The sequence below is a fragment of the Pseudorasbora parva genome, chromosome 4 (genome assembly GCF_024679245.1).
Source record: "Pseudorasbora parva isolate DD20220531a chromosome 4, ASM2467924v1, whole genome shotgun sequence".
NCBI classification, from domain to species: domain Eukaryota; kingdom Metazoa; phylum Chordata; class Actinopteri; order Cypriniformes; family Gobionidae; genus Pseudorasbora; species Pseudorasbora parva.
Window position 1 is genome coordinate 7,573,490 of NC_090175.1, and position 12,034 is coordinate 7,585,523.

Sequence of the window (12,034 nt, forward strand, 5' to 3'; positions counted from 1 at the left end):
AGACAAGCATTCCCAGACTAAAATGTTTGAGAGCAAATGCATGTTTCAAGTTAGCGCCTATAGTTTTAAAAGGGGTGCCTTACCTATAGCTTAGGAACAGATAATAAGCCTATAATTTAACTGAAATGACTAGGCGCTGAAGCGACGTGGATGCGATGTCATTACGTTGCCATGGCCTGATGCTTAGAAAATGTTTAAAAGACTTAGTGAAGACAGTTAGATATGAATGGAGAGTGAGTTGCCAGCTGTAACTCGTGATTGATGTCCTTCATGTGACGAGTGCAGATCTCATTTGAAATTGTTTTTGAGTCAGTCACATACTTTATTAGGCTAACTTCAGCGAGTCCATGACAAAACGCAGTGATGTTAACTCCAAATCGGGTGGCTTGTGATCAATGGGTGTGCTTACATGCACGTTCTTAGCCAACATTGAACATGGTCATCTAAACGTGCTACCGGTTTACTTTTATCGGAGTAAGGTCATAGCATTGGCGTTAGCATTACCCGGTCGGGACAGGTAGTTCTCTTTTCCCCGATTTTGCGCGGCACGTAACGCATTACCCCTTTCTGTCGGCTTATTGAAGTGCGCATGCGAGATACGTGACAAACGCATGCTTAGAGTAGATTTAAATGCACCCAGACGGAGCGAGCTAGCTTTTACATGAAATAAGGACATATCACAAACGCAGACTTTAAGACCCAGAAAATGATATGATATGTTCTCACCTCAAGCAGCAGAGGAGGTTCAGTCAAAACGCTGCATAACTGCATGCAGCGCGAAGAATTAAAGGCTACCCCGTTATAGTCATGTAGACGCGGTTTACTACATAGTCAGTTTGCTGTTGTATGTAAACGGGGAAACTTATTTCAATAAGCTATATTTGTGAGATATTAGCTTGCATGTAACGCACTCAAGTCGCGAATGCACGTTCAAGGAAATAAATGAGGTGAATGGTGTGGGGTGAATTCTAGGGATGGGACGATACACTTAAACTCACGATACGATGCACCTCGATACGCCAGGGTCACGATACGATACGTCACGATACGATGCACCTCGATACGCCAGGGTCACGATACGATATCAATTTTTTTTTCTTCTTTCCAAATCTGTGATTTTTTTTTTACCAACAAAGTAATGTACTTAAACGAAAGGTAGGATTTTTCTCTTTTTTTGCATTTTGGTTCTATGTTGTTTGAAAAAAAAAGGAGAATTTTTAGAAGTCTGCGACCACATCTTAAACAGGGGTGCCAATAATTGTGGAGGGCACTGTAGGGATGTCAATCGATTAAAATATTGAATAGCGATTAACTGCATGATTGTCTTGAGTTAACTCGCGATTAATAACAAATTTAAATCGCACCTTTTTAGCAATTGTAAATGTATCTTAAATTAAGTTTAAATTAAGTTTTTAATACTCTAATCAACATAGGTATGGACAAATATGCATGCTTTATGCAAATGTACATTTATTATTAGTGAAATCATACTTATTCAATAATAATCAATACAGCATGAAGACTAGACAAATCAAAGGTCATAGATATGTTTATCTAAGAAATTGTTCATGTCTCTTAAGCCTAAACTTAAAAATAATGAGTAAGTAGTGATTTCTCTCATTTTAACTATATAAAGGGAGTTTTTACACTGGCAGTTTAATTCAGAACAGGGAAAAGTTCGCATGAAAAATTGTTAATGTGTACCAGTGAGCGCACCAGAACCACACCATAGCTGGAGGAGGTCCACATTACACGAGTAGGAATATAGTGCGGCCCCTTTAAGAGATCCGCATTCCCTATTGAACTGCCGGTATTTTGCGTGTGCGCGCTGAACTGGGCCGTGATTCACGTGGACAGTGTGAAGAACACGGACGACTCGGGAGCGCGCTTGTTCAGGAAAGTAACCTGTGCATTCGTTTTAGCCGATTGTAATGTACTTCGCTCAATAAAACAGGTGTACTGTAAGCGGGGAGATAGTGTTAATGATTTACCTCAGACATGAGCGTGAGCTGCAGTGCATCGCGCTCAGACTGCAGAGAATGTGCTCAGTGAAAAAACGCCCTTTTCTTTCTGGAGTCTAATAAAAGTTAAACAGAAAATATGGTAGCTTATGTAGGCAATAACTGCATTTTTGGTTTAGAATATTAATGCTATGTCAACCCTTTTCTTTCCCTATTAATGTTTGCTGCTTCATCCTTTGCGTCTGACTGCTCTCACTTTTTCAAACTATGGGCTATCAAACAGAAAATGCGCGCTGCGTTTTGTTATGTCTGCCCCATACACACACACACACACACACACACACACACAATACACTAAATTATTTATATACAACGCAAATCATGCAGCAGTGCCATCTATCTTTATTTCGCGATTCATTTTTTTCGACCTTGATGCGTTTCGTCACGTTTTGTATCGCGATATTTTGTCAAACGATATTTTGTCCCATCCCTAGTGAATTCTGCTCGCTAAAATCCCACTTGATGGTTCGGTTTTGCATGCAATTATTCCAGTTCCTAGTTATAGTAACCTAACAGCCAGGGGCGTAGCACCAAATTTTGGGCCCTGGGTACAAACCATCTTGCTGGGCCCCCGTACCATGTATGTGTATGTATAGAAAACGGACTTCCCTGCCTTGGGCCCTGGTTACTCAGTACCCTTTATCCCCCCAGTCCCACGCCCCTGCTAACAGCATTTGATTAGAATTGTGCAGCAATACACACAGTTGTATGTAACGTTAGAGATGGTCCATAGATCCACGGATATCGAATGACCATGTCAAGCCAGCTTTACTTCAGTTAATTTCACCTGTAGTAAGTAAGTCTGGCCAGTAGGAATGTACTACAAACTTTGGAACATAAAAAGCCTTTTGGTGAGTTACTGTGAATTTACAGACGGTCCCTAAAGCAGCCTCAGCGGAGACTTTCAGTGTTCCCAACTTAGCAATTTTGTTGCTAGATTTAGCAACTTTTCTGACTACACTAGCAACTTTTTTTTTCAAAAAGCACCTAGCAAAAAATTTAGCAATTTTTAACATTTATTTGGCGATTATTTGGCGGTTGATTCATAATTCCTTAAGATCGCTGTGGAAATAGCTGTAAAAACTGGAAGAGAAAAGACAACAGTGGGGGCGGGGCCACACAGGTCTAGTCAGGCACGAGGCTGCCGCTGCACTGCAGGCAGCAGTCGCAAAAAGTATTTGTTGAGTGCACCAGCAGTAGCACGCACAGATTTCACATTTTTAGCAAAATTATTAAAATGCATAAAGTTCAGAGTACAATTGTTTGGTTAGCAAGTCACATTTATTTTTTTTTATTTTTTTAAAAGGACAAATTAATAATTTCCTACACAAGTTTTACAACAAATCTAAATTATCATTTCAAATAATATCTATGTAGTTTTGCGTTGCGATTACATAATGACGTCATGCGCAATTACGTCACAATGTCATTTAGCAACTTTTAGCAACAAAACGATCTGCCTTTAGCAACTCCTCTGAAATTAGTTGGCAACACTTTACCTTGTTAAATTAGGTACTGCTCCTTTAAGGCGGAACGTCCTCTCCTCTCACTCGCTGATGAGAGGGTAGTCCGTAGTTGATGAAGCGCGAGCTGTGAAAGCCGCACGGATGTGTTCTAATTTCTGTTACTCTTTGTCGTTGTTTTTCTGTTTAGTAACGCAGCTGTCAGTGGAGTGTTTAACTGCCCCATGTGTGCGAGGGATTTACGGTGATAATAAACCCCCTTTGAAAAGTCTGATACGCGAGTTTGCTTCACTTGGCTAGACACCATTCAGGCCAGCTAAAGGAAACTGTCATTTTTAATAAAATTCGCTTTGGCATGAATGTGCGTGATTCATTGTGAACTGCTTTGACTGAAGCATTGATGTGTGAGCCCGTAGAACGATCTGAAACGTGAGGCTCACATATCAGCTGGTTACAACTAGTGGCTGATCATTTGACGTAATATGCGCTTTGTATTGGCATCTTTTAGTGATTTAGCTTTACCAGTAACATTATATTAATAGTTCATCACCACAGCAACCTGTGCGGGATCCATGATGAACGCAATTGTCACGTGTGAAAAGTATCTGTCTGTAGTAGCTACGCAGAGGCGGCAATCGCAGAAAGATTGATGCCTGTAACAATTATTTAAGATATTTTCTATTCTGTTTCCCCTGTTGCAAGTCTCCGGTATGCAGGTTTTACACTGTCCGAGGGTGACTGTCGTCATTTTTTTATTTATTTATGTTCTGCTGTTAACGCAACGTTACCTTAAGAGAACAATGATTGAACTTTAGAAGACGGAAACACAATTGTGAATCGTAGCAAACACAATTACATTGAGGAAAAGCAGAATTGTTTTTAGCGTGATGGAAGCGGCTGAAATGCTTAGAACTCTGTAAGGAATTTTTTTAGCATTGTAGAATTACTTTGAGCGATACAGCGAGGGCGGGCGAGGCGACCAGCCGGAAAAGCAATCCATGCTAAATGAAAGTGGTCTGACGATTCATATTAAAGCAAAAAAGTTGCGTTTAGCAGTGGGTGATTCTGGCTACATTTTATCACTGCGGTTCCTATGACATGTAAATGCCCTACTATGATTATGCTGAAAATGCAGCTCACCTCGCGTTCGTGATGGAGAGCAAAATCATGTTAACGCTCAAGTAACGCGAATTAGTCAACACAGGACTCTTAAAGAGCAGACAAAGAAATAGCTACGTAGCTCCGTTTGATATGCGAATAAGAAGGAGTAGCACCTGATGAATAGATACGGCGACCGCACAAATATGTGATTATAGCATGGAAAACACATGATACTTATCCTGAATGCAAATGCAGCGTGCAGGAGAAGCAGCAGCAAAGAGCTAGCAACAGCAGTTTAGGAGTGAACTGAATCTGTTTGAAGATGCGCGCTGTTTATATCATAGCCATTAGCAGCGAGGGGAGTGTGAACAGCTGATGCAAATCAGCTGATACAGCTCAGCAGAAAAAACGTATCAGACCAAATAGCGTTAGCAGCGTCTTGACTACCTAGCCTGCCAGAACTGACGCTTACGCTCAATTTGTAGCTTATTTTAATATATATAAATTCAGTTAAATCATCGAACATTTGTATGACTTGACTTGATTGTCACAACAAATGAGGTTGGAAGGTTAAGACTTGAGACTTACTCCCACCTCCGGCATCAAGTCGCTCTACCGTTCTCCACTGGATACATTACTAAAGTTTTTTGAGGAGGACTTCACTGTGTATGTTGAGTTTTTTCAGGAACATCATACTAACCTTTAAATGACGTTCCACTAACAGAAAAGCTGGATAGTGTAATACTCTTGGAATGCTACAAAATAAACTTTCCTATAACGTTCAATTGTTAATCAAAATTAAGTTGAAAGATTGTTTCAGGAATTAACCTTAAAATGTCCGGTTTTCTTAATGTCGGTGGAACTTTTTTATTTTATTTTTATGTTCCCATAACCAAAACAGAATATTTGGAGAAGGCAGAATGTGATCAATGCATTGATGAAATGAGAGAATGGTGACTGTACAACACTATTCTGTTCAATTCAAAGCAATATGAGAAAATGAAGACTAGTGTTGGAGTTCATTACCAGTACCTGTCATCACCGGTGTGACAGCTGAGAAGACATCTGAAAAATAATTATGAAAACAAATGAACAAATATAAAGGGTGAAATGAAACAGCAGTCAACTGGCCAAATAAACACATGATAAAAACAGCTTTGACAGGCTTTAGGAATAGTTAGTCTGTAGTAATTAATAATTCTGTGAAAGAAAAAGAACTGGTCAGGAACGACATGATGGTGAGTAAATGAAGACAGAATTACAGATCACAGCAAACTGTAGGATGGACAGGAAATATTATCCTAACCTACAGTCTTGTTCAAAATAATAGCAGTTCAATGTGACTAACCAGAATAATCAAGGTTTTTAGTATATTTTTTTATTGCTACGTGGCAAATAAGTTACCAGTAGGTTCAGTAGATTGTCAGAAAACAAACAAGACCCAGCATTCATGATATGCACGCTCTTAAGGCTGTGCAATTGGGCAATTAGTTGAAAGGGGTGTGTTAAAAAAAAATAGCAGTGTCTACCTTTGACTGTACAAACTCAAAACTCTTTTGTACAAACATTTTTTTTTTCTGGGATTTAGCAATCCTGTGAATCACTAAACTAATATTTAGTTGTATGACCACAGTTTTTTAAAACTGCTTGACATCTGTGTGGCATGGAGTCAACCAACTTGTGGCACCTCTCAGCTGTTATTCCACTCCATGATTCTTTAACAACATTCCACAATTCATTCACATTTCTTGGTTTTGCTTCAGAAACAGCATTTTTGATATCACCCCACAAGTTCTCAATTGGATTAAGGTCTGGAGATTGGGCTGGCCACTCCATAACATTAATTTTGTTGGTTTGGAACCAAGACTTTGCCCGTTTACTAGTGTGTTTTGGGTCATTGTCTTGTTGAAACAACCGTTTCAAGGGCATGTCCTCTTCAGCATAGGGCAACATGACCTCTTCAAGTATTTTAACATATGCAAACTGATCCATGATCCCTGGTATGCGATAAATAGGCCCAACACCATAGTAGGAGAAACATGCCCATATCATGATGCTTGCACATCCATGCTTCACTGTCTTCACTGTGTACTGTGGCTTGAATTCAGAGTTTGGGGGTTGTCTCACAAACTGCCTGTGGCCCTTGGACCCAAAAAGAACAATTTTACTCTCATCAGTCCACAAAATGTTCCTCCATTTCTCTTTAGGCCAGTTGATGTGTTCTTTGGCAAATTGTAACCTCTTCTGCACATGCCTTTTTTTTAACAGAGGGACTTTGCGGGGGATTCTTGAAAATAGATTAGCTTCACACAGACGTCTTCTAACTGTCACAGTACTTACAGGTAACTCCAGACTGTCTTTGATCATCCTGGAGGTGATCATTGGCTGAGCCTTTGCCATTCTGGTTATTCTTCTATCCATTTTGATGGTTGTCTTCCATTTTCTTCCACGTCTCTCTGGTTTTGCTCTCCATTTTAAGGCATTGGAGATCATTTTAGCTGAACAGCCTATCATTTTTTTGCACCTCTTTATAGGTTTTCCCCTCTCTAATCAACTTTTTAATCAAAGTACGCTGTTCTTCTGAACAATGTCTTGAACGACCCATTTTCCTCAGCTTTCAAATGCATGTTCAACAAGTGTTGGCTTCATCCTTAAATAGGGGCCACCTGATTCACACCTGTTTCTTCACAAAATTGATGACCTCAGTGATTGAATGCCACACTGCTATTTTTTTGAACACACCCCTTTCAACTAATTCAACTAATTGCCCAATTGCACAGCCTTAAGAGCGTGCATATCATGAATGCTGGGTCTCATTTGTTTTCTGAGAATCTACTGAACCTACTGGTAACTTGTTTGCCACGTAGCAATAAAAAAATATACGAAAAACCTTGATTATTCTGGTTAGTCACATTGTACTGCTATTATTTTGAACAAGACTGTATATTTTCCACAATGAAACTCTTAAGCCTTTTCTGTCCAAACGGACACAAAAAAAAGCACAACAGAAATCTATACAGTATGATTTGTGTCATATTTCACTTCTTCTGAAGTCGTCACCTGTAGTCTCGTGAAGCCAGCTGAAGCTTCAGACTGACGGCAAAAGTGAACACTAAAGCAAAAAACATAGTTTATACTCACACAGAATAACAGAGATGGTCTTCAGTGAGATTAGAAAACCTGAAATAGGAAGAAAATCAAATAAAACAACTGAAAGTGTATAGGGTTGAATTCCAAGATGGTGGCACGTCTATGTCTGTGTAAACTGGTTTTAGATTTTTATGTTAGTTGTTTCTTTTAACTTCAGATCTTCTTGTTTTCTGATATAAGTGAAGCGAAGAATTTTATCTCTGCGAGTGGATCTCCCCTGTGATTATTTGCTTTTGATTATTTGATTATCTGGACTAACGTAGCGACAGGGAAGTTGCTGAACATTGAATTAAAGGATTAAGCCTCCTCTCTTAAAGCAAAGTGTTTACTTTATAATGTAATAAGTGGCCTTGTCCACTAGCACTCGGCATATTACTACGTGTTGTTTGATGGTGATTTCTTCTTCTTCATATTACTCAACTGAAGATTTTATTTTTAGGTTTTATTTTTGAAAGCTTTGTTTTTCATTCAGAAGAAGTTGATTACAGCTACGTTTCTACCTGTGCTTGACTATGGAGACGTAGTGTATCAGTTCGCACCTTCATATCCTCTATCCTCGATGAGGTTTAGTATGGTGCTTTAAGATTTATATCAGATTATAAATGCTCAACTCATCTCTGTATAACAGAGTTGGATGGTCTTCTTTGCTTATCAGAAGACAAATGCTCTCGTATTTAATTATATATAAGGCCATTTTGGGGATGTTGCCATCTTATCTTTGCTGTCTAATAAAACAGAAAATTGTTTAGAAATACTTTCTTCGCTCACAAACTAGTAATATATTGTCTGTTGGTTTTGTTCGATCTGAATTAGGCAAACAGGCTTTTATATATAAAGCTCTTACCGACTGAAATTTGCTGCAATCGAAGCTGAAATTACATTTTCTGTCTTTGACCATTTTAAAACAGTTATTCGACAAATGGACGTCAGTGGATGGAAATCAGACTTAACATCACGGTCTCTTTGTGTTGTAATATTGTTGTGATAAAACTGATGTATTTTGGCAAGACAGTCCTGTGAAAGATTTTTAATCTCAGAGAGTCTTTCTGGTTAAATAAATGTAAATAAATAAATAAAAAACAATTCTGATTTTGAGAAGACAACATTTATCATCTGCCCGTTATATAAAACTTTTGGAGCAATAAGAACCAGCCTTTAAACACAATACTTACTTGTATGAAAGGTAGAAGCCATTTGACGATCCGGTGTATCTCTCGATCACAAACCAGTTCAGAGTTTCCTTTACAGTCAGAGAATAAACTAATTAGACATTGCATTGTGACCAGTGTTGGGTGTAATTAGTTACTGTAGTTTAATTACTTTTCCCTTGAAAAAGTAAAGTAAGGGATTACTCTTATTTTTTCTGTAATTTAATTACAGTTACTTCTGATGTAATTTAACTAAATACTAAACATAATTATACATAATTCAATGTTGGATTTAACATCGACATTTAACTTTAAAATGCATGTTTTTATTTATCCTTCTCACATTGTTAATACTTTGGTCAGTTAATAAGAGTCATTTATGTAGTTTTATATTGTGTATTTAAAAAAAAAATTACAAGAGCCGTTTTATGTCTAACCTTGAATTGCTTAACTGGAGGTTGATATAGGATTTAGAAAGTAATTAAAAAGTAATAAGTAATTAAATACTTTTTGGAGAGAGTAATTTTTACAGTAATCTACTTATACTATTGAAGATGTAATTAGTAACTTACCCAACACTGATTGTGACTTAGAAAACGTTTTTTTTCTTTTCTTTTTTTTTTTCAGACACACACAAAAAATATTCCACAGCATTTATGAATTTGCATTAGAGTTAACATTTTAAAACCTGGAGAGTTGTAAACAGTTATTGTCAAAGAACAATGCAATAACAGTAAAATCCACAGTGTAAAATTAATTCTTGATGTCTGTGTGTCTAAAGATTTTGAGAAGAAAAGAAGAAGAAAAAAATCTAGATTTAGAACGTCTGACCCGTGGCAATAAAGTACAGTTGGTGAAAATAATCTATCAGCCAATAACCATTTTAAGTCAGTGATGAGATTAGTGAATCATTCTACTTTGTGAAATTATTGAGAATATTATTTTCAATAAAACATCAACATCTAAACCTTTTTGTCTAGTAAAGCTTTTGTGGAATTGTTTAATCCTCGTCTGCTGAGATCTTGAGAGATTTAGGCCAGGTTTCACAGACAGCTTTGATTAAGGCCAGATTACACCTTAGTTAAATTAGGACATTTGAGTAGCTTTTATAAATGTGACTTAGAAAAAGAAAAACTAAAACTTTGTGATGAGAAAAAACAATTACCATATATAAATCATCACCCACCCACCCACACACACACACACACACACACACATACACACACACACACACACAAATGTAACAGAAACTCACACGTTTTTGACATAAATAGACTGATGAGAATAATCATGAGAGAGAAAATCTTACCTGATGTAAGCTGATGTACAGTAATCCTCACCCAACACGGCTGACTGCTGAATTTAAAAAAAATGTGTTTGTGTTCATTTGTTCATAGAGACGTTATCTGTCCATCATCCTGACAAAGATATATGAGCCTACGTCCACTGTTTCCTTCTCAAATTCAAATTTATATACACACACAGCAAAATCCCCTGTGTTAAATCAACACTGCCTAAGGCACAGAGAGCCCCTACTCTACATTTCCAATAAATCCTCAACATCTAAACCTTTTAATTTTCAATAAGAACTGTAGACAAATGACATCTATAAATTCATTGTGGTTTATAATAAGAGAGATTTAATGTCTCTTTACAGTTGACTTCATCTAAAGCTGTGTCTGAAGTCAGTTGTAGTTCTTGTGTTTCTCTGTCCTTCAGTGAATCTGTTCATTATCATCAGGTGTCTTCAATAATCAAACAATCATCACTCAATTCATCACTTAAGTATCGTATTACCTTTTTTGGATTTTACTAGATTTTATATAGCCTAAAACAATCAGCACAAATAACACTGTTGGATTTAATCTTCATGATAATTTGGATATAACACGAAATGGAGTGAAAATTAAATGTCATTAATTCTTATAATCGTTCTCATATTTATTTTCTACAATCTAACTTCAGTTCACGACTTCACCATCTGTGTCGCCAATTCCCTTTGTCTCCAGAATGTGTGTATGGCTTAAAGTTTGCTTAAAGGTGCAAACATTTTCCCGTCAAGTTTGTTTTTTATAGATCACAACCTTTGCGTGGGAACTGGTGTACGTACGTTTCCAACCCGTTTTGTGCATACGCACGCTTTATAAATGAGAACCCAGATCTCAATCCAGATCTCAATCCAGATCTCAATCCAATCAAGCATCTGTGGGATGTGCTGAACAAACAAGTCTGATCCATGGAGGCCCCACCTCACAACTGTAGTAATAAACAGGCGTTCCTTTTCGAACTCTACCATGACAAAAAGGACTCTAAAACACACCTCCAAAAGAAGTTCCACTATCAAGGAAATAGGTGGGCTAGGAGATAAGCCTGCAAAGACAAGTGCCAGGTACCATTTGTGGAAGAAAAGATGATGACATTAGCATGTCAGTGGGTGCGTTTACATGCACACCAGTAAGCTGACATCTCAAAATCAGCTTATTGAAATAAAACATTTTCCCGTTTACATGCAAACAAGTAAAGTGACAATGCAAGTAAACCGCGTTTACATGACTTTATTAATAAACACTACAAGAGTTATTTTCTTGTAGTGATGTCAAAAATAATAATGTCCGTATCTGACTCAGAGTATCCCAAATGTTGCATCAGTTGTGATGTTAATAAAGTGTGTCAGCGGGAGATTTTCGGCTCATATTATCCCTCATCAGTTCCAGATGCAGTGTTTTGACTGAACCTCTTCTACTTCTGCTGCATGAGATGAGAACACATCTTTACAATTTTCTTTGTCTTAAAAGAGTCTGCGGTTGTGATATGTCCTTATTTCATGCAAAACACTAGCTCTCTCTGTCTGGATGCGTTTAAATCTGCTTTAAGTTTGCGTTTTGTCACCTATCACACATGCACACTTCAGTAAGCCGACAGAAAGCAGGTTAATGCGTTTACATGCAGCACGAAATCAGGATAAGAGGCAAAAAACTACCTGACCCGACCGGTTTATGCTTACGCCGTTTATGAGCTTACTCCGATAAAAGAAAACGGGTTAGCGCGTTTACATGACCATGTTCATTGTGGGCTTATTAGGATTAATCGGCTTAAGAACGTGAATGTAAACGCACCCATTGATCACAGACTGATCCCATCACCATTTGGT

General features: G+C 37.8%; 1 long non-coding RNA gene across 2 annotated transcripts in view; it reads right to left on the reverse strand.

Moving 5' to 3' along the window:
- The window catches only part of LOC137072783 (uncharacterized), a 31,330-nt gene extending 21,019 nt beyond the window's left edge, over nucleotides 1-10,311 (reverse strand). For both annotated transcript variants that reach the window (XR_010904680.1, XR_010904679.1), the window contains exons 1-4: nucleotides 10,193-10,311; nucleotides 8,908-8,975; nucleotides 7,727-7,765; nucleotides 5,618-5,650 (exon numbers count right to left, since the gene is read on the reverse strand). This is a non-coding gene — a long non-coding RNA (uncharacterized lncRNA). The remainder of the gene's footprint in view (nucleotides 1-5,617; nucleotides 5,651-7,726; nucleotides 7,766-8,907; nucleotides 8,976-10,192) is intronic.
- Nucleotides 10,312-12,034: the final 1,723 nt, after the last annotated feature.